The sequence below is a fragment of the Danio rerio genome, chromosome 22, assembly GCF_052040795.2.
Source record: "Danio rerio strain M-AB ecotype USA chromosome 22, GRCz13ab, whole genome shotgun sequence".
Lineage (NCBI taxonomy): Eukaryota > Metazoa > Chordata > Actinopteri > Cypriniformes > Danionidae > Danio > Danio rerio.
In genome coordinates, this window is record NC_141042.1 from 39,146,002 (window position 1) to 39,165,000 (window position 18,999).

General features: G+C 36.3%; 1 long non-coding RNA gene across 3 annotated transcripts in view; it reads left to right on the plus strand.

Moving 5' to 3' along the window:
• Positions 1-1,893: 1,893 nt before the first annotated feature.
• The window catches only part of LOC141380108 (uncharacterized), a 21,681-nt gene continuing 4,575 nt past the window's right edge, over positions 1,894-18,999 (plus strand). The window contains exons 1-5 of one of the 3 annotated variants that reach the window (XR_015522463.1): positions 1,894-2,106; positions 10,401-10,476; positions 10,947-11,192; positions 12,159-13,255; positions 13,304-14,592. This is a non-coding gene — a long non-coding RNA (uncharacterized LOC141380108). Of the gene's footprint in view, positions 2,107-6,778; positions 6,863-10,400; positions 10,477-10,946; positions 11,193-12,158; positions 13,256-13,303; positions 14,593-18,999 lie in introns of those variants that run through there. The other 2 variants (XR_015522464.1, XR_015522465.1) reach the window with 2 other exon arrangements.

An 18,999-nucleotide genomic window follows, 5' to 3' on the forward strand; every position in this document is an offset into this window, starting at 1 on the left:
TCGAAAGTCATTTTCTTATTCTCATGACTTTTTGTTTAGATCACAAGAAAGTTGTTTACTCGTTTTTGCATCTTAATTTTTTCTGTCATCTTGTCATATCAAAAGTCATTATTGAGTTTTCTCAACTCTATTTTCTTGTGTCTTCTTGACATATCAAGTCAATTTCTCATTCTCACAACTTCATTTTCCTATGATCTTGAAATATCGAAAGTCGTTTTTTTGATCTTACAACTTTATTTTCTTGGGATCTTGACATATAAAAAGTCATTTTCTCGTTCTCACTACTTCATTTTCTTGTCATCTCAACATATCAAAAATAGTTTTTGTGTTCTCGACTTAATTTTCTACATATCAGAAGTCATTTTTGCACTTTTACAACAGTTTTCTTAAGATTTTGACATATTGAAAGTAATTTTCTTGTTCTCACAACTTAATTTTCTAGTCATATCAACTTCAAATGTTGTTTTTTTGTGACCACAACTTAATTCTCTTGTAATCTTGACATATCGAAAGTCATTTTCTTATTCTCATGACTTTTTGTTTAGATCACAAGAAAGTTGTTTACTCGTTTTTGCATCTTAATTTTTTCTGTCATCTTGTCATATCAAAAGTCATTATTGAGTTTTCTCAACTCAATTTTCTTGTCTTCTTGACATATCAAGTCAATTTCTCATTCTTACAACTTCATTTTCCGATGATCTTGAAATATGGAAAGTCGTTTTCTTGATCTCACAACTTTATTTTCTTGTCATCTCAACATATCAAAAATAGTTTTTGTGTTCTCACGACTTAATTTTCTACATATCAGAAGTCATTTTTGCACTTTCACAACAGTTTTCTTAAGATTTTGACATATTGAAAGTCATTTTCTTGTTCTCACAACTTAATTTTCTAGTCATATCAACTTCAAATGTTATTTGATTGTGACCACAACTTAATTCTCTTGTGATCTTGACATATCGAAAGTAATTTTCTTATTCTCATGACTTAATTTTCTTGTGATCTAAACAAAAAATGTTTACTTGTTTTTGCGACTTTATTTTTCTGTCATCTTGTCATATCAAAAGTCATTATTGAGTTCTCACAACTCAATTTTCTTGTCTTCTTGACATATCAAGTCAATTTCTTATTCTCACAACTTCATTTTTTATATGATCTTGAAATATGGAAAGTCGTTTTCTTGATCTCACAACTTTATTTTCTTGTCATCTCAACATATCAAAAATAGTTTTTGTGTTTTCACGACTTAATTTTCTACATATCAGAAGTCATTTTTGCATTTTCACAACATAGTTTTCTTATGATCTCGATGTATTAAAAGTCGTTTTATTGTTCTCACAATTTATATACTCATGATCTAGACATATCGAAAGTCATTTTTTTGTTCTCACAACTTAATTTTCTAGTCATATCAACTTCAAATGTTGTTTTCCTGTGACCACAACTTAATTCTCTTGTGATCTTGACATATCGAAAGTCATTTTCTTATTCTCATGACTTAATTTTCTTGTTATCTAAACAAAAGTTGTGTATTCGTTTGTAGCGCTGCCATATAATTGAGTCATGCTGACTGTCAAACTCATTCAATAAGTGAATAGGCCATCCAGTAAAGCGTACTCACGGTTTTTGTAGCTCCAAATATACCAACATGAGTTATGGAATTTTATTTTAGATTCTTTATTTTGAAGGGATAAGGTGAGGTGAATGTGTCTGTGCTCTATTGCCTGTTCCGTATATATATATATATATATATATATATATATATATATATATATATATATATATATATATATATATATATATATATATATATATATATACACACACACACACATTTACATAACATACACACCACAAGGGGGAGATAGAGGGCACATGGACACTGCTCACTTTGTCATCTGAAGAAGCCAGAGGAGCACATGGAGTAGGAGTTTGCTAAATCTACCTTTTTTCTTGTTTCGTGTGCGAAGGACAACTGTTTTGCGTGGATTTTGTGCTCTTTTTGGACTCATTAGTCTTGCAGAACCACAGTAAAGACTATCCATGGAGAACATTTGATGTAGTGCAACTTGACATGGTTCCAATTATCTAGACTCAAACTGTGGGGTGAGCGTATATTTTGCACATACACTCATTCACAGACTTTTGGACTTTGCAAACACACATATAAATACCTACATACACACACACACACACACACACACACACACACACCCAAATGGGGATTCACCAGTTTTGTATTGTGTTATTGTATAAATGTGGTTTGTTTTTGTTTTATTGTTAGGACATCTTCAAAGAAACTTGTGATTCCAATGCATAAAGTATTCATTAATCTATGATAAAATTTGAATACTAAAACTAGAGAATTGAACTTTTTTTTAAAATTGTGTATCCCGTTGATTTAAAGATGAGCGATACACGTTTTCGCGACTCAATTTCCCTATTATTTTGTCATTTCAAAGTCATTTTCTTGTTCTCGCAACTTTATTTTTCTAGTCATATCAACTTCAAATGTTGTTTTCTTGGGACCACAACTTAATTTTCATGCCTTCTTGACATATCAAGTCAATTTCTCATTCTGACAACTTAATTTCCTATGATCTTGAAATATCGAAAGTCGTTTTCTTGATCTCACAACTTTATTTTCTTATTCTCATGACTTTTGTTTAGATCACAAGAAAATTGTTTATTCTTTTTGCGAATTAATTTTCATGTTATCTTGTCATAACAAAAGTCATTATTGAGTTCTCACAACTCAATTTTCTTGTCTTCTTGATATATCAAGTTAATTTCTCATTCTCACAACTTAATTTTCTATGATCTTGAAATATCGAAAGTCGTTTTCTTGATGTCACAACTTTATTTTCTTGTGATCTTGACATATCCAAAATCGTTTTCTCATTTGCATGACTTCATTTTCTTGTGACCTCAAAATATCAAAAATAGTTTTTGCATTCTTGCAACTTAATGTTCTTATGGATACAAACAGTCTGCTAAAGAGATGAGTCTTTAAAGTGTGTGTGGCGTTATCACTGAAGTGGACTCATCATACAGAACTTTGCTTCACACTTACCACCTTCACAATCAGTTGTTGCTGTTTCGCTAGAATAAATACTTGAAAGTCTCAATCCTCATTGTCTTCCTTGTGTGGCCGTGACACCTATAAACATTTTTGGAGATCGCCAATTATGTAGCCAGAGGTAGAGTTGCTCGATTTTGGGGAAAATCATAATCACCATTATTTTGGTCATAATTGTAATCATGATTATTCAAAACGATTATCAGTTAAAGTCAAAATTATTAGCGCTCCTGAGAATTTTTTTTAAATAAATGTTTCCCAAATTTAACAGAACAAGGAATTTTCACAGTATTTCCTATAATATTTTTTTCTTCTGAAGAAAGCCTTATTTGTTTTTTTTTATTTCGGCTAGAATAAAAGTAGTTTTAAATATTTTGAAACCCATTTTAAGGTCCATATTATAAGCACCTTTAACCAATAAATGTTTTTGATTGTCTGTAGAAGAATCTACTATTATACAAGTCCTTCAGTCAAAAGCAGTGAGGGATTTTCTCGTTTTGTTGTATGATTAATAATCATAAAAACAGGCGGCAGCAGGAACATCGCGCGCTTTCCCTTTAATGGTTTCTCTTTCACGTCTTTTAATCCTCAACCCGTATGTTTATTACACAAATGAGGGTTAATATGAATAATCACTAAACTCCGCGTTTTGACACCTATTTGACCATTAAGCGCTCGCGTTAAGATGAATTTAGATGTGTGCGCTGACTGAGCTCTGCTCGTCTCAGTGTGCAAATGAGACCGCATGCTTCTGTGAGTGCGCGCCGCACACACACACATAAGCACAGGGTCTTTCGCGCTGCTGAGTTAATAATCGTTTATCTCGATTAATGGTTTTTCATAATCGTTAGAAGCTAAAATCGAACTCGAATTTTCGATTAATTGCACAGCCCTAGCCAGAGGCTACGGGGCGGTATGATGCTGTTACTTTTTGTGCTTACCAGCAGACCGCTTACCTTCATGTATATGAGTTTTCCGCTGTTACCAGTTTGTCCAGTGGCTCACCGCATATGTCGGAGGATTTTAGATGCAGAGAGAAGTTGACCTCAACAACAGGATTCAAGTTTTGGTTAGAGTGATTCCAGAAAGCAGGTAAAACAAAAGCCTAAGAACAAAATAAACAAGTAAACAACAGGGTGAGAATGTGGTAAGATCTGAAAACATAGTAAAAATCAGGCTGCCATGAGAGATGGGTTTCGGTTGGGTTAAGGCAGGGGTGGCCAACCCTGTTCATGGAGAGCCACCTTCCTGCAGATTTCAGTTGCTACCCATATCAAACACACCTGAACCAATTAATTAGGACCTGAACACCACGTGATAATTACAGGCAGGTGTGTTTGATATGGGTTGCAACTGAAACCTGCAGGAAGCTGGCTCTCCAGGATCAGGGTTGGCCACCCCTGGGTTAAGGGAAGAAGGAGGGTGGGGGGATTGGTCGGTCAATGAGTCAGTCAGTTGACAACAGCCTTGGGTAGATTTTTGTGACAACAGCGGGCGAATAGCACCCAAGAGAAAATTTTGACAGCGACCTCTAGTACCTGGACATATTCCTTATAGCTCCTGGGACATATTCGCTGCTCTCCAGAAATGTATATAGGGGTACGTAATCAGAAAGAACATGGGTTAAAAAAAAAAAAACTTATAAAACATTTTGTTCTTTCATCATGGCAAAGATAAAATAAATGCAAGTTATTAAATATTAGTTTTTTAAACCATTCTCTACGTTAAATAGCAGTCAGAAAATATTTGAAAAATAATTAATATTTGTCTAATATTTTATATGAATATTTTATATAATAAATCAGTCATTAACTGTATATAAATGCATTACAGTCTACAGTAAATCTGACCTTATGCTTTTAAATGTTATAAGAAAAACACTCAAACACAAGAGTTATACTTTGAGTAGTTTTTTAATACGCTTTTCAGATTTGAAGTACATCACAAGTGCACATTCAATCCAACTAAATAACGTAATGTATTTATAAAAGGAAGGTTGAGCTCCTTCGTTTGTCTCCCAGTGGAATTAATTATGTTTTTTTTATGTTTTATTATTCTCCCTGGTTGAATTGAGTGTTTACCTGAAAACGGAGCTCTGGAAAGCCGTTTTGAGTCATCAATAAAGTGCTCTCGCTGCCAGACGCTGGTGTTTAAGTGCTGACTTGCTTCTGAATGCCCTCAACGCTCTTTCGCCATTAATCACGGTGAAGAGATCACTAGCACTTATTCACGCTTATCTGGAAGAGAATAAATCAAGAGGAATGCGGACGGTTTGCCGCAGTCCATGCATGTGCGCCATAAAGTCGAGTGCTTTTTACAATTCCTTTAACCTCCAGTTGAAGCACTGCTTAAAAACAATTCATTATTATGATTCCTTTAACTGCTGGCACACTTACTGAGAATAGAATGAATGTATATTTCATTGCATTATTATGTGTTACTTTTACTGAAACAAATCTAAACAAATAGATGGAAAAATACATTAATATGTTGCTTTTAAAGCGATTAAGTGATTTTAATGTAAAAAAAAATGAGTAAATCTGTTGCGTTTAAAGCGATTAGTTGACTTTACTGTAAAAAGTGAGTAAACCTGTTGCTTTTAAAGCGATTTGTTGATTTTACTTTAGAAGCAACATATTTACTCACTTTTTAAAGCGATTAGTTGACTTTACTATACAAGTTATTAAACATGTTGCTTTTAAAGTGATTAGTTGACTTTACTTTAAAAAAATTAAATAAATTTGTTGCTTTTAAAGTGATTAGTTGACTTTACTTATATTAAGTGCCACACACAGACACACCCACACACATCGCATGTTTAATGTTTTAATAATGAATTAATAATAAATAAACTACCATTGCTCAGTTAAACCCATTAAAAATCAACCAGACTAATATAGTATATAGTTAATAAACTAATTCTCAATAAATTATTGTTGCTCAATTAAACCGTTAACTATGGCTAACAAATTATTACTTAATACATTACTGATTTTTAGTAACATCTATAAAAAATCAACCATTAAAAATCCAAATTATTATGTTTATAGACTATGACAATATGATTAATAAATTCTGTTGGTCATTAACATTAATCAAAAAACAATAAATCAGCGCCTAATATAAAAATTGCTCTACAATATTATGTTTAATAATTGAAAACATTACTGTTACACAGTAAAATAAAATAAATTAATTAATTGCTTAACTATAACAACTAATAAGTAATTAGTTGTTATTAATAATTAAAAACATATAATTAATAGATTATTTTTGCTCAAATAAATAAATCAATAATCTGTAAAATCTGTATTAATGATTACTTTACGTTTAGACTAAGGTATTATGGCAAATAATTTATTACTTCAATTATTGATGCTCAGTAACATCTATCAAAAATCAAGCACGATAATATAATTATTAAATTGTTAAAATATGTTGCTTGTTAACATTGATCAAAAAATCAGCCACTAATTATGAAGATTGCTAAAAATATTGTTTAATAAATTAATAAATGACTGTTTTTTTCCGTAATATCCAATTATATAACCTACTTTGTTTACATTTAATATTGTAATTTACAAGAAAACCTTTTTTTTTTTTTTCAGAGATGTATGGTTGAAGGTAACCAAGCATAAGGACAGATGGTGCTCACTGGCCATGTGGTCTCAATTTTCCTTTGCCCTGACATTATTTACTGGCTTTGGAGTCAGGAAATAATGGAGTCAAGAAAAGACGAAACTCCTCTCTGTTGACATGCTCCACTTTTAATGATACTAAGAGGTAAAAGCTCACAATGGATGTTGCCAGCAGCACCTTCTTTATTCCTGACAGGATTATTACCTCCTGGTGCTCCACCTCATCAAAGGAAAACATTGCCGTGAGATGGATTCCCTCCCTTCAAGACTTACGGCTTTGCTAGCAGAGGCTACGCTGACCTTTTTTGCATCTTGTTATTTGCTCATATTTTTTTTCTTCTTTTCTTAGCCTGAAGCCTCAGGAAAGTCTTATTAGTTGTTCTCTCTCTCTTTCTTTCGCTCTCTTTGTACCAGTTTGGTAGTGCACTATCGGGAATGTTTACATGTCAGTGATGTATTTAAAACAGAATTTTAAAAAAATGTTTAGCATACAGACAACTAAATTGTTAAAATAATCCCCATGGATCCGTAAAAGGCAGCTAAAAATGGTGTATTACTGGATATATGCCAGGACAGTAGTTGGTGATGTGACTATAGTAGAGTAACTAATGACTAATGGCAAACAAACCTGTTGCTTTTAAAGTGATTAGTTGACTTTACTGTAAAAAGTGAGTAAATATGTTGCTTTTAAAGCGATTAATTTAATTCAATTCAATTCAACTGTTTATTGTCATGTGCACAGTAAGGAAACACGTCTCCCTGTACAATGAGATTCTTACTTTGCCGTCCACAGTGAAGTCATACACACAACATACACATCATACACAACATACACATAAATACAAATATATACACAGAAGTGACTAGATTAGTTGACTTTACTATAAAAAGTGAGTAAATCTGTTGCTTTTAAAGCGATTAGTTGACTTTACTGTAAAAAGTGAGTAAATCTGTTGCTTTTAAAGCGATTAGTTGACTTTACTATACAAGTTATTAAACATGTTGCTTTTAAAGCGATTAGTTGACTTTAATGTAAAAAGTGAGTAAATCTGTTGCTTTTAAAGCGATTAGTTGACTTTACTGTAAAAAGTGAGTAAACCTGTTGCTTTTAAAGCGATTAGTCGACTTTACTGTAAAAAGTTAGTAAATCTGTTGCTTTTAAAGCGATTAGTTGACTTTACTGTAAAAAGTGAGTAAACCTGTTGCTTTTAAAGCGATTAGTTGACTTTACTGTAAAAAGTGAGTAAATCTGTTGCTTTTAAAGCGATTAGTTGACTTTACTGTAAAAAGTGAGTAAACCTGTTGCTTTTAAAGCGATTAGTTGACTTTACTGTAAAAAGTGAGTAAATCTGTTGCTTTTAAAGCGATTAGTTGACTTTACTGTAAAAAGTGAGTAAACCTGTTGCTTTTAAAGTGATTAGTTGACTTTACTGTAAAAAGTGAGCAAACCTGTTGCTTTTAAAGCGATAAGTCGACTTTACTGTAAAAAGTGAGTAAATCTGTTGATTTTAAGCGATTAATTGACTTTACAGTAAAAAGTGAGTAAACCTGTTGCTTTTAAAGTGATTAATTGACTTTACTGTAAAAAGTGAGTAAACCTGTTGCTTTTAAAGCGATTAGTTGACTTTACTGTAAAAAGTGAGTAAATCTGTTGCTTTTAAAGTGATGAGTTGACTTTACTGTAAAAAGTGAGTAAATCTGTTGCTTTTAAAGCGATTAGTTGACTTTACTGTAAAAAGTGAGTAAACCTGTTGCTTTTAAAGCGATTAGTTGACTTTACTGTAAAAAGTGAGTAAATCTGTTGCTTTTAAAGTGATGAGTTGACTTTACTGTAAAAAGTGAGTAAATCTGTTGCTTTTAAAGCGATTAGTTCACTTTACTGTAAAAAGTGAGTAAACCTGTTGCTTTTAAAGTGATTAGTTGACTTTACTGTAAAAAGTGAGCAAACCTGTTGCTTTTAAAGCGATTAGTCGACTTTACTGCAAAAAGTGAGTAAATCTGTTGATTTTAAAGTGATTAGTTGACTTTACTGTAAAAAGTGAGTAAACCTGTTGCTTTTAAAGCGATTAGTTGACTTTACTGTAAAAAGTGAGTAAACCTGTTGCTTTTAAAGCGATTAGTTGACTTTACTGTAAAAAGTGAGAAAACCTGTTGCTTTTAAAGCGATTAGTTGACTTTACTGTAAAAAGTGAGTAAACCTGTTGATTTTAAAGCGATTAGTTGACTTTACTGTAAAAAGTGAGTAAACCTGTTGCTTTTAAAGCGATTAGTTGACTTTACTGTAAAAAGTGAGTAAACCTGTTGATTTTAAAGCGATTAGTTGACTTTACTGTAAAAAGTGAGTAAACCTGTTGATTTTAAAGCGATTGGTTGACTTTACTGTAAAAAGTGAGTAAATCTGTTGATTTTATAGTGATTAGTTAACTTTGCTGTAAAAAGTTTTTTTTTGAAGTTTACAAGAGGCACTAAAGGACATGTTTCTATGTCAGTAATGTAGTAAAAACTGTTTCTGATGTTTTAATGTTTTGCATACATACTGTACAACGAAATTGTTCAAATGACCCCAGGAATCTGTAAAAGCAACTGAAAAGGCTGCATTATTTATCCCAGGCCAGTAGTTATGATGTGACTATTGGTGTTTTCAAGTGCTGTTGGAATTACTATCATAAAAGTTGTGATTAAGGGTAGTTTATTTATTTATGTTTTTACTGTTTATGGCTTTTTCTCACTGTGTGTTCTTACAAGTACACTGCAAAAAAAAGCTTTTCTACTTATGCTGTGTTTACACCAGAAGTGACAAGTGCTAATAAATCATGTTATTTGCATGTAAATGGTGTAAACATTTTGAGTTAACTCGCTTTTCACATGTCAAATCCAGTTACTAAAAGTTGCAGATTCGCATCATGGGCAGTGCTTCTGTCTTCCTGGTGACTCTAGCTTCATTGCAAAATCAATAACATGGATTTTATTAAAAGAGTAGCTCTGTTTGTGCTTTAGGAAGGCTGAAAAACAGCGTAGATTTTTTGGCGCCGTGTCTGAGTGCCCTATATCCTTTCAGAGGTGCACCCAGCTCTGTGAGTTTATCAACTCCTCCAGAAACTGAACCTGGATGATGCAGGCTTTCAGCGGTGCTTCTGACTGAGCCCAGCCCAAACTGTAGCTCCTGATTGGTTAACACGAAGCGGTTGTCTGCTGAAGTTTTGATTTTCCAACTAGCACGATTCGCATGTAAGCCTGTCAAACGCGCAAAACACTCATCTTAAGGTGCTTTTTGGTCGCGTTTTCCATCAACGTTTAACGCCTCATGACTAAATAAAGGGCATCAATGTGATTGTGCACACCAACGCGCAAAAATGGCAGGCGTTAAAGTGTCATTTTTAAAAACCGCCTCATGCTCGTTTTTTTGTTTTGACGCACCGCAACAAAACCTTCTCCACCAATCAAATTGGCACTTTTTGTTCACGTGCATGGAGCAGCTGAAGTTACAGTAAACAGCACTTGGAGGCGCTCAAGCGCAAAACTGTCAATGTGAGCACACATTGAAGAAGATGCCCAGAGGCGATATGAACGTGCTCTGGTGAACAATAATCATTTCTTCATTTACAAGCGGGTGTCAGAAGCTTAAAGTTGTGTAGTGCCATCTAATGTCGAGTGATTTTGCATGCTCTTCTGCTTGATGCCAGTGAAAATGGCCTGGGTTTGAATCCGGAGAGACATCCAGAAGAACGGTGACGATAAACGCAAATGAAAATCAAACTGGTGTGTACGAGCCTTTAATGTCTGTTCACGTTTTTGCACTGACTTAACATGTAACTCACTTGCGCTTGACGCTTCATCTGCCTCTGGGGCGAGCACACTATTAGAGGTTTTGTCTCGTTTCTAATCCAAATATCTAAAAATTCCTAAATCAAGAAGCATTTATTAGACAAGCAGAACAATATTGTCTTGTTTTCAGGAATGAAATGCAAAAATTAAGGCAGTTTTAACTTAAAACAAGCCGAAAAATCTGCCAATGGGGTGAAGAAAATGTATTGTTTTCACATTTATATAAGATTAGTTTGTTCAAAGACGTTATTTTTTGCTTGTCTAGAAATAGCTTCTTGGTTTAAGAATCTATATCTCTATCTTTCTGTCTGTCCTTTCGTCCATCTGTCTATTTGCTTATCCATTCATCCGTCCGTGTCATAAGTCATAAACATTCTATTATTTAATTTTACTTTTCTCTACAGACGCACACGCACCATCAATTCTAGCATCCGTCAAGTTCGAGGGCGTCATCAGAATCTGCTGCTCATTATTAAAGGGCCAGCAGAGTCTCCTCAGGGTCTGTTCCAGTCAGCAGGAAGCATCCCAACGGTCTGCCGTCCCATTCAGCCCCCGCCTGGCACAGAACAGCTGAAGTGCCATTGTGACTTAATGGCGTTCATGCCGGCGGGCCCAGGATCCGAACAGCGGCCCCTGACACGGCCTCTCAGGTACTTACAGGCCACGCCGCAGATGGGGAAAACCTACGTGACATAGACACCGTTTCCAAGTCAATTATTGCAGCGCTAGTCCCGAGCGAGACACCAATCTCCTTTATGCCAGCGTCTTTCGCCCAAACACAATTACAGAAATGTATTGGAAGGGGCAGGAAAGTGAGAAACGCTGTTAAAAACAGGACTGTCTGAATCTGCGCACTTTAAATCCAAACCATAGAGCTTTTAGCCTTGACAGGCGGTTTCAGGAGTCAAACTTCATTGATTCATTCTTTAATTTTCGGCTTAGTCCCTTTATTAATCTGGGGTCACCACAGCGGAATGAACCGCTAGCTTATCCAGCATGTTTTGCGCAGTGGATGTCCTTCCAACTGCAACCCATCATTGGGAAACATCAATCCATTCTCAATCACACACATACACTACAGATAATTTAGCTTACCCATTTTCCATATACCGCATGTCTTTGGACCGAAGAACCCAGAGGAAACCCACACAAACGTGGGGAGAACATGCAAACTCTACACAAAAATGCCAACTTATCCAGCCAAGGCTTGAACCAGCGACCTTCTTACTGTTAGGCGAGAGCACTACCCACTGTGCCACGGTGTCGTCGCGAAAAACTTCAGTTTCTTTAAAAAATAAAGCATTTCTGCATGTGTTAACATGACTATTGGCATAAGAACATTCAGGATGGATGGGGAAAAGTAGGTTAATGTCACACAAACACACACAAACTATAATATTGTGAGAATTACAAGTGCAAAAAAGTCACAAAGTGATGTGGAACAAAGTCACATTCACACAAAGCAGTGTAGTTTTCAACACAGGCTCATTATTGATATGTACCTTGTATACATCTCTGGACAGCGTGAAATACATCCCAGGGAGATTTATTTATTTATTTTATTTTTTTGGAGATTTTGATTTGATAATAGTGTATCGATATGTACACTTTTTCAGATCTCAAACTTCTCTCACAAATGCCATTGGTGTCTGCTCTTCTCGTGAAAATCAACCAGAGGCCGCTGTCGATTGACTGACTGATATCTCCACCCACCCCCTTCCGTTAACACAACCAATAGTGTTTTCTAAAGCACCGATTGACCTCATCACCCTCTCCCTAAACGCAACCAACAACTATACCCATACTAAATAACATTTCTCAGTAGCATGGCGGTAACATCGCTACTTTTATATCGAATAGCTTTTCAGTATCGAAGCTATTTTGTTAGTGAAGTAACACAGTAGCGTCCACACAAGCTACATTTACCAATCTTGGCTCAATAAGTGACAGCACCGACATTCACAGAGTTGTGAGGCTGGTGTTTAGCCGATTAGAGTAAATCCATATGATGGCAAGAATGACGATTTCTTCTTTTTCCTGTTTAATGGTGTTTGACAGCAACGTTTTTGGTGTGTTACTGCCACCTCTGGTGAAACTTGCTTTATGGAAGGAGGGTTAGGTTTTATAGGATTTTTTTTGTTTTGTTTTAGCTGTTATATACTTTAATGTGTTTGTTTGGTACAGCATATTATTTACAGTAAATAACTGAACTGAACTATTCTGCCTCATATGTTTCATTGAGAGTTTTCTTGATCACTAAGATATGACTGACTTGGATTTAAGTTGCTTCGATTTAAAAAATTAAAATTGTAAAAACAGCTTAGATGTAGCTAAGCTACTTTTGCCATGTAGCTTTTAGCTTAGCTTGCTACGTTTCCCAGGGGGTAGCTTTTAGTGTAGTTAAGCTACATTTTAAGTAGAGTAGCTAATAGCTTAGCTCCCTACATTTTTGTAAGTAGCTTGCCCAACACTGGATTAAGGGTAGTTGTTAATAAAAAAGAATTATTGAGTAATTTCCTAAATAAATGAAAGATACTCTATAAATACTGATTTTACGTTACTGTGAGGATTGGGTTCAGGTTTGGGGTGGGTGTAGACATTAATAAAATACAGTTATTCTGTAATTTAATAAATAAATAATTCTCACTAACGTCCAGCCGCACCTGTATCCCTTCTACAGTGTAAAAAAATGACTCAACTTAACATTTTTAGGGCAACCCTGCTGAAAAATCCAGCTTAAACCAGCCTGGGCTGGTTTTAGCTGGTTGACCAGCCTGGTTTTAGAGGGATTTTGGCCATTTCCAGCCATTTCCAGCCTGGTCTTAAGCTGGTTAAAGTCTTGGTTTAGCCTGGTCTTAAGTCTTGGTTTAAGCTGGACATAGCTGGTTTTGGCTGGTCAAGCTGGTTTTAGCTGGTCATCTCCCAGCCTGACCAGCTAAGACCAGGATGGAAATGGCTGGAAACCAGGCTGGAAATGGCCAAAACCCCTCTAAAACCAGCCTGGTCGACCAGCTAAAACCAGCCAACCAGTCTAGGCTGGTTTAAGCAGTTTTTTTCAGTAGGGAACAAACTTCAGGACATTTTTGAATTGATTCAACCATCAACCCAATTACTGCTCTTGACTCTATTTAAGTTGAGTAAACTCAAAATGTCCTAAAGTTTGTTGCCTTAAAATGTTAAGTCAACTTCTTTTAACAGTGCAACAATAAGTCTTTTCCAAGTCAATAATCGAAGAGAGCGCAGAGCGAGATACCAGTCTTGCTTATGCCAGTGTCTTTTGCCTAAACGCAGATACAGAAATGCATTGGAAGGGGCAAGAAACCGAGAAATGCCATTAAAAACAGGACTGTCTGAATCCGCACACTTTAAATCCAAACCGCTTGGAGCTTTGAGCCTTGACAGGCGGATTCAGGAGTTTCTCAGCCTGCTTTCAGGAACGGAGTGCAGAAGTCGGCTTAGATTACACAGATAAAAGGTCACCGAGCCACTCAATCGCTGTCAAAACGCTGCGTTTGTTTAAAGTGTTCTTTCTTCACTTCATTACTCTTCATTGATTTACTCTCTTTGTGCGCTGCCGTTCTGACACACACCAATTTGCTGTCATTTTTTCCCCGCAGACACGTTTTTGCTGCCCACCTTTTTGCTTGTGTCCTCTTAAGCATTGCACCAGCGAAGGCAATTATAACATGAAAGAAATGTCTTGAAACGTCCAGATGGCTTTGAAGGTTAAAAAGAGGCAGAATTATTGTACAGAATGCTGTTCGATAAACACCCGATGCTTGTTATGAATGGGGAAAAAATACATAACAGGTGATATAATGAAACGCTTTTATTAAGATTGTGAAAGCACAGATTTTGTATACCTGCATGTTTGTGTGTGTACAATACAATGCATCCGTAAAGTATTCAGAGCACTTCACTTTTTCCACATTGTTTTATGTTACTCTTATTCCAAAATGGATTAAACTCATTTATTTCCTTAATGTTGGAAAATAGTTTTTGAAATTGTTGCAAATTTATTACAAATAAAAAACCTTTGCTGTTAAATGCTGAATTGAGCTCGGGTACATTCTGTTTCCACTGATCATTCTTGAGATGTTTCAGGAGCTTCATTGGAGTTCACATGTGGTCAATTCAGTTGATTTGAAAAGGCATACACCTGTCTATATACGGTCCCAGGGTTGACAGTGCATGTCAAAACACAAACTAAGCATGAAGACAAAGGAATTGTCTGTAGACCTCCGAGACAGGATTGTCTCAAGGCACATAGCTGGGGAAGGTTCATCATCCGTAAGTAGAAAATGTTTGGAACCACCAGGACTCTTCCTAGAGCTGGCCGGTCATCTAAGCTGAGTGATCAGGGGAGAAGGACCTTAGTCAGGGAGGTGATCAATAACCCGATGGTCACATTGTCTGAGCTCCAGCGTTCTTCCATGAACAGAGGAAAATCTTACAAAAGGACAACCATCTGTGCAGCAATCCACCAATCAGGCTTGTATGGTAGAGTGGGCAGATGGAAGCCACTCCCCACCTGGAATTTGCCAAAAGGCATCTGAAGGACTCTCAAACTATAAGAAAATAGATTCTCCGGTCTGATGAGGGAAAGATGAATGCAGCAATGTACAGAGACATCCTAAATGAAGACCTGCTTCAGAGTGCTCTAAACCTCAGACTGGGGGAACGATTTATCTTCTAGCAGGACAATGACCCAAAGCACACCGCCAAAATATCAATGGAGTGGCTTGACGGCAACTCAAGAATGTCCTAGTGGCCCAGACAGAGCCCAGACCTAAATACTGAACGTCTCTGGAGAGATCTGAAAATGGCTGTACACCATGGCTTACCATGCAACCTGACAGAGTTCGAGATGTACGGCTGTTACGTAGCGGATGCACCCCGGTACGCACATAAGATTGAGGATGACCGCTATTAAAAAAGGTCACCCGGAGTCCCCGTTTCTGCTCCTGAAGCACACACACACATGCCAAGTTGTCAAAAAGGGGTAACAGATTTATTAAACAAAAAGATCAATGTCAGAATCAGGGAACAAAAAGGCCAAAACAACAAACAAAACAAGGTACGCTACCTAATATTAAACTTCTTACCTATTCCAAAAATAAAGTTCCATAAAAAAAGCATACAATTCTACCCTCCATAACTAACCACAAAACCGGAGAAAACTGGACAAAAGAAAAGGGCCTTCACTTTGATCATTCAGCATTAAGGTAAACATTAGCCACAGCTAACACATATGACTTTGAAACAGGGTTGTAGAAAGGAATTATATCATTAGCCACTGCTAATGCAGGTTACCATCCTATTACCGTAATTAACATAGTATCTCACCAGATTACTTTGGAAAAAGGTTTCAAACAGTAAGATCACTGCCACACAGATAACTCAGAGCGAAGTGCTCAGACACACACACAACAGCAAGGGGAAAGCGGAAGAGAACTCAATGAGGAGCGTCAACCGCGTGGTTGTAATTGTGGCCAAAGGTGCATCAACAAAGTATTGAGCAAAGTCAGTGAATACTGATGTACATGTGATTTTCAGGTTTTCTCTTATTAATAAATTTGCATCAATTTCAAAAAATATTTTCCACATTGTCATTATGGGGTATTGCGTGTCGAAATTTGATGAAATAAATGAATTTAGTCCACTTTGAAAAGGCTGTAACATAAACAGGTGGAAAAAGTAAAGCGCTATGAAAACTTGTGCACTGTTTGTGTGTGTGTGTGTGTGTGTATATATATATATATATATATATATATATATATATATATATATATATATATAAAACCACTACCTTTTATTTCTTCAAATGCTGTCTCTCCACATTTCTAAATGATCCTCTATTGGCATATACGACATGGGTTGTTGGCAAATGCTGCCCTGTGCGTCTTATCCAGCACAAGTCCACTGCGAATAAAGATTAAATGCATCCATAATGCACTTAAATACAGTTAGCAAGATTACATCCAATCCAATTTTTCATGGAGACATTGAAAAGGCAATTGAGATGACACCATAATGGCGGCTTCTGGTGCCCGGCAGGATACGGGGCAGCCAAATGCTCCCGCTGATGGAGTCCCTGTTCTGCCGCCATAACATGACAGAAAACTCAATTACCCTCCTTCTCCACCCCTACAGAACGGCCTTGTTTACTGGAGATTGATTCTGGCCGGCCTGAGCCAGAGACCAGCTGTCTATCCTCCAAAAAAAAAAAAAAAAAAAAACAGGCACCGAGGGATCAGGCGTTCCACGTCCAGTCAGACCAATCCTGTGTATATTCATGACGCCAATCGCTTTATCAAATTAGCCATTTTATAAAAGTAAATTAATTAATGTTGGAGTGGGATAATGTGGTTGTTATTTATTCTCTCCTCAGCGTTAATACATCGCAGATGCGATGATGAGAGAGTTTTGGTGGTAATGGCTGTGGTTCGACCGGTTGAAATTGATCATTAGATAGCCCTCATAAAGCAACATCATAATGTGTCAGACGGCCGTTATTTGCGCAGTAACATTCCTTTCTGCCTCATTTTCCACCGCCCACAGACGTTTATCAGTCATTTTGGCCAATTAAAATTGTTTTACAACTCTAGACTGCAGAGAGAGATTGGATATTTCCAATTAAATGTGCAATATTCAGATGAATTTGGTCTTGATCAGAAAAATAGTTTTCTTGTGTGTTTGGTGTGTTTTCCATCTTGTCATTGCGGCCCTATATTTTTATTAATATTAGTTTATTCATTTTTTTATCCATTAAGTCTACCAGCAACTATTTTTGACAGTGTTCCCTGCTGAAAAATCTAGCTTAAACCAGCCTAGGCTGGTTGGCTGGTTTTAGAGGGGTTTTGGCCACTTCCAGGCTGGTTTCCAGCCATTTCCAGCCTGGTCTTAGCTGGTCAAGCTGGGAGATGACCAGCTAAAACCAGCTTGACCAGCCTAGCCAAGCTGTGAGTCCAGCCAAAACCAGCTATGTCCAGCTTAAACCAAGCTGGTCAAGCTGGTTTTAGCTGGATTTGGCTGGTAATTTTCCAGCCTGACCAGCTAAGACCAGGCTGGAAATGGCTGGAAACCAGCCTGCAAATGCCCAAAACCCCTCTAAAACCAGCCTGGTCGACCAGCTAAAACCAGCCAACCAGCCTAGGCTGGTTTAAGCTGGAATTTTTAGCAGGGATAGATATTTATTCTTTCTTTTTACATTATTCATGTTTAAAAATGACAACACTACCTAAAAATTTTTGTGGATCTCAGTTGTAAGAGCAACAAATAATAACTTGACTTCTGGTTGATCATTTGGAAAAGTGGCAGAAGGTCTTTTTGGGATCTGCATCCCAATCATCACAAACACTGCAGAAGACCTACTGGAACCTGCATGGACCCAAGATTCTCTCAGAAATCAGTCAAGTTTGGTGAAGGAAACACATGGTTTGGGTTACATTCAGTATGGGGGCGTGCGAGAGATCTGCAACATCAACAGCCCGAGGTATCAAGACATTTGTGTTGCCCATTACATTACAAACCACAGGAGAGGGCAAATTATTTCACAGGATAGCGCTCCTCATACTTCAGCCTTCACATCAACGTTCCTGTAAGCAAAGGTCAGGGTGCACCAGGATTGGCCAGCCCAGTCACCAGATATGAACATTATTGAGCATGTCAAATTATAATTTTGAGACAAGGCATGATCAGACGGTCTATACCAGATGTCGAATTGGACATTCTAGGTTGACACATTCATATTTATTAAACAATGAAGAATCACCTAAATGTAATTACTGCCAGACTGCTCTTACCATCAAACATATTTTGTTGGAATGCAGAAGTTTAAATTCCATTAGACAACATTTTTATAAGAAGAGTACTTTAATGGACATTTTTAAAAACGTACCACCTGAAAGAGTATTTAATTTTTTTTTTTTCAAAAATAGAGCTGAAATATCATATTTAACTTTAAATAATTTTTTGTGTGAATTATATTTATTTCTATGTTATACATTTTTCTAAGTAACTTTTTTAGTGAAATACGGATTAGTTTTTTATCATGTAATATTTTAATGTATATCCATTTGGCCACGAAATAGCCATAAGTTGCTGATGTGGCAATAAATATGTAATAAATAAGTAAATATTGAGCACGTCTGGGGTAGGATGAAATAAGAGGTATTGAAGGTGAATCCAAAGAATCTTGATGAACTCTGGAAGTCCTGCAAATATGCTTTCTTAGCTATTCCAGATGACTTTATTAATGCGTAATTCGAGTCATTATAGTTCATATGACTGCTCGTTAATGCAAATCTCTAATCAGCCAATCACATTCAAGCAACAACAACGATCTGCTGCAAACCGAACATCAGAATGGGGAAGAAATGTGACTTAGGGGACTTTGAACACGGCAAGATTGTTGGTGCCAGACAGGCTGGTCTGAGTTTTTCAGAAACTGCTAAT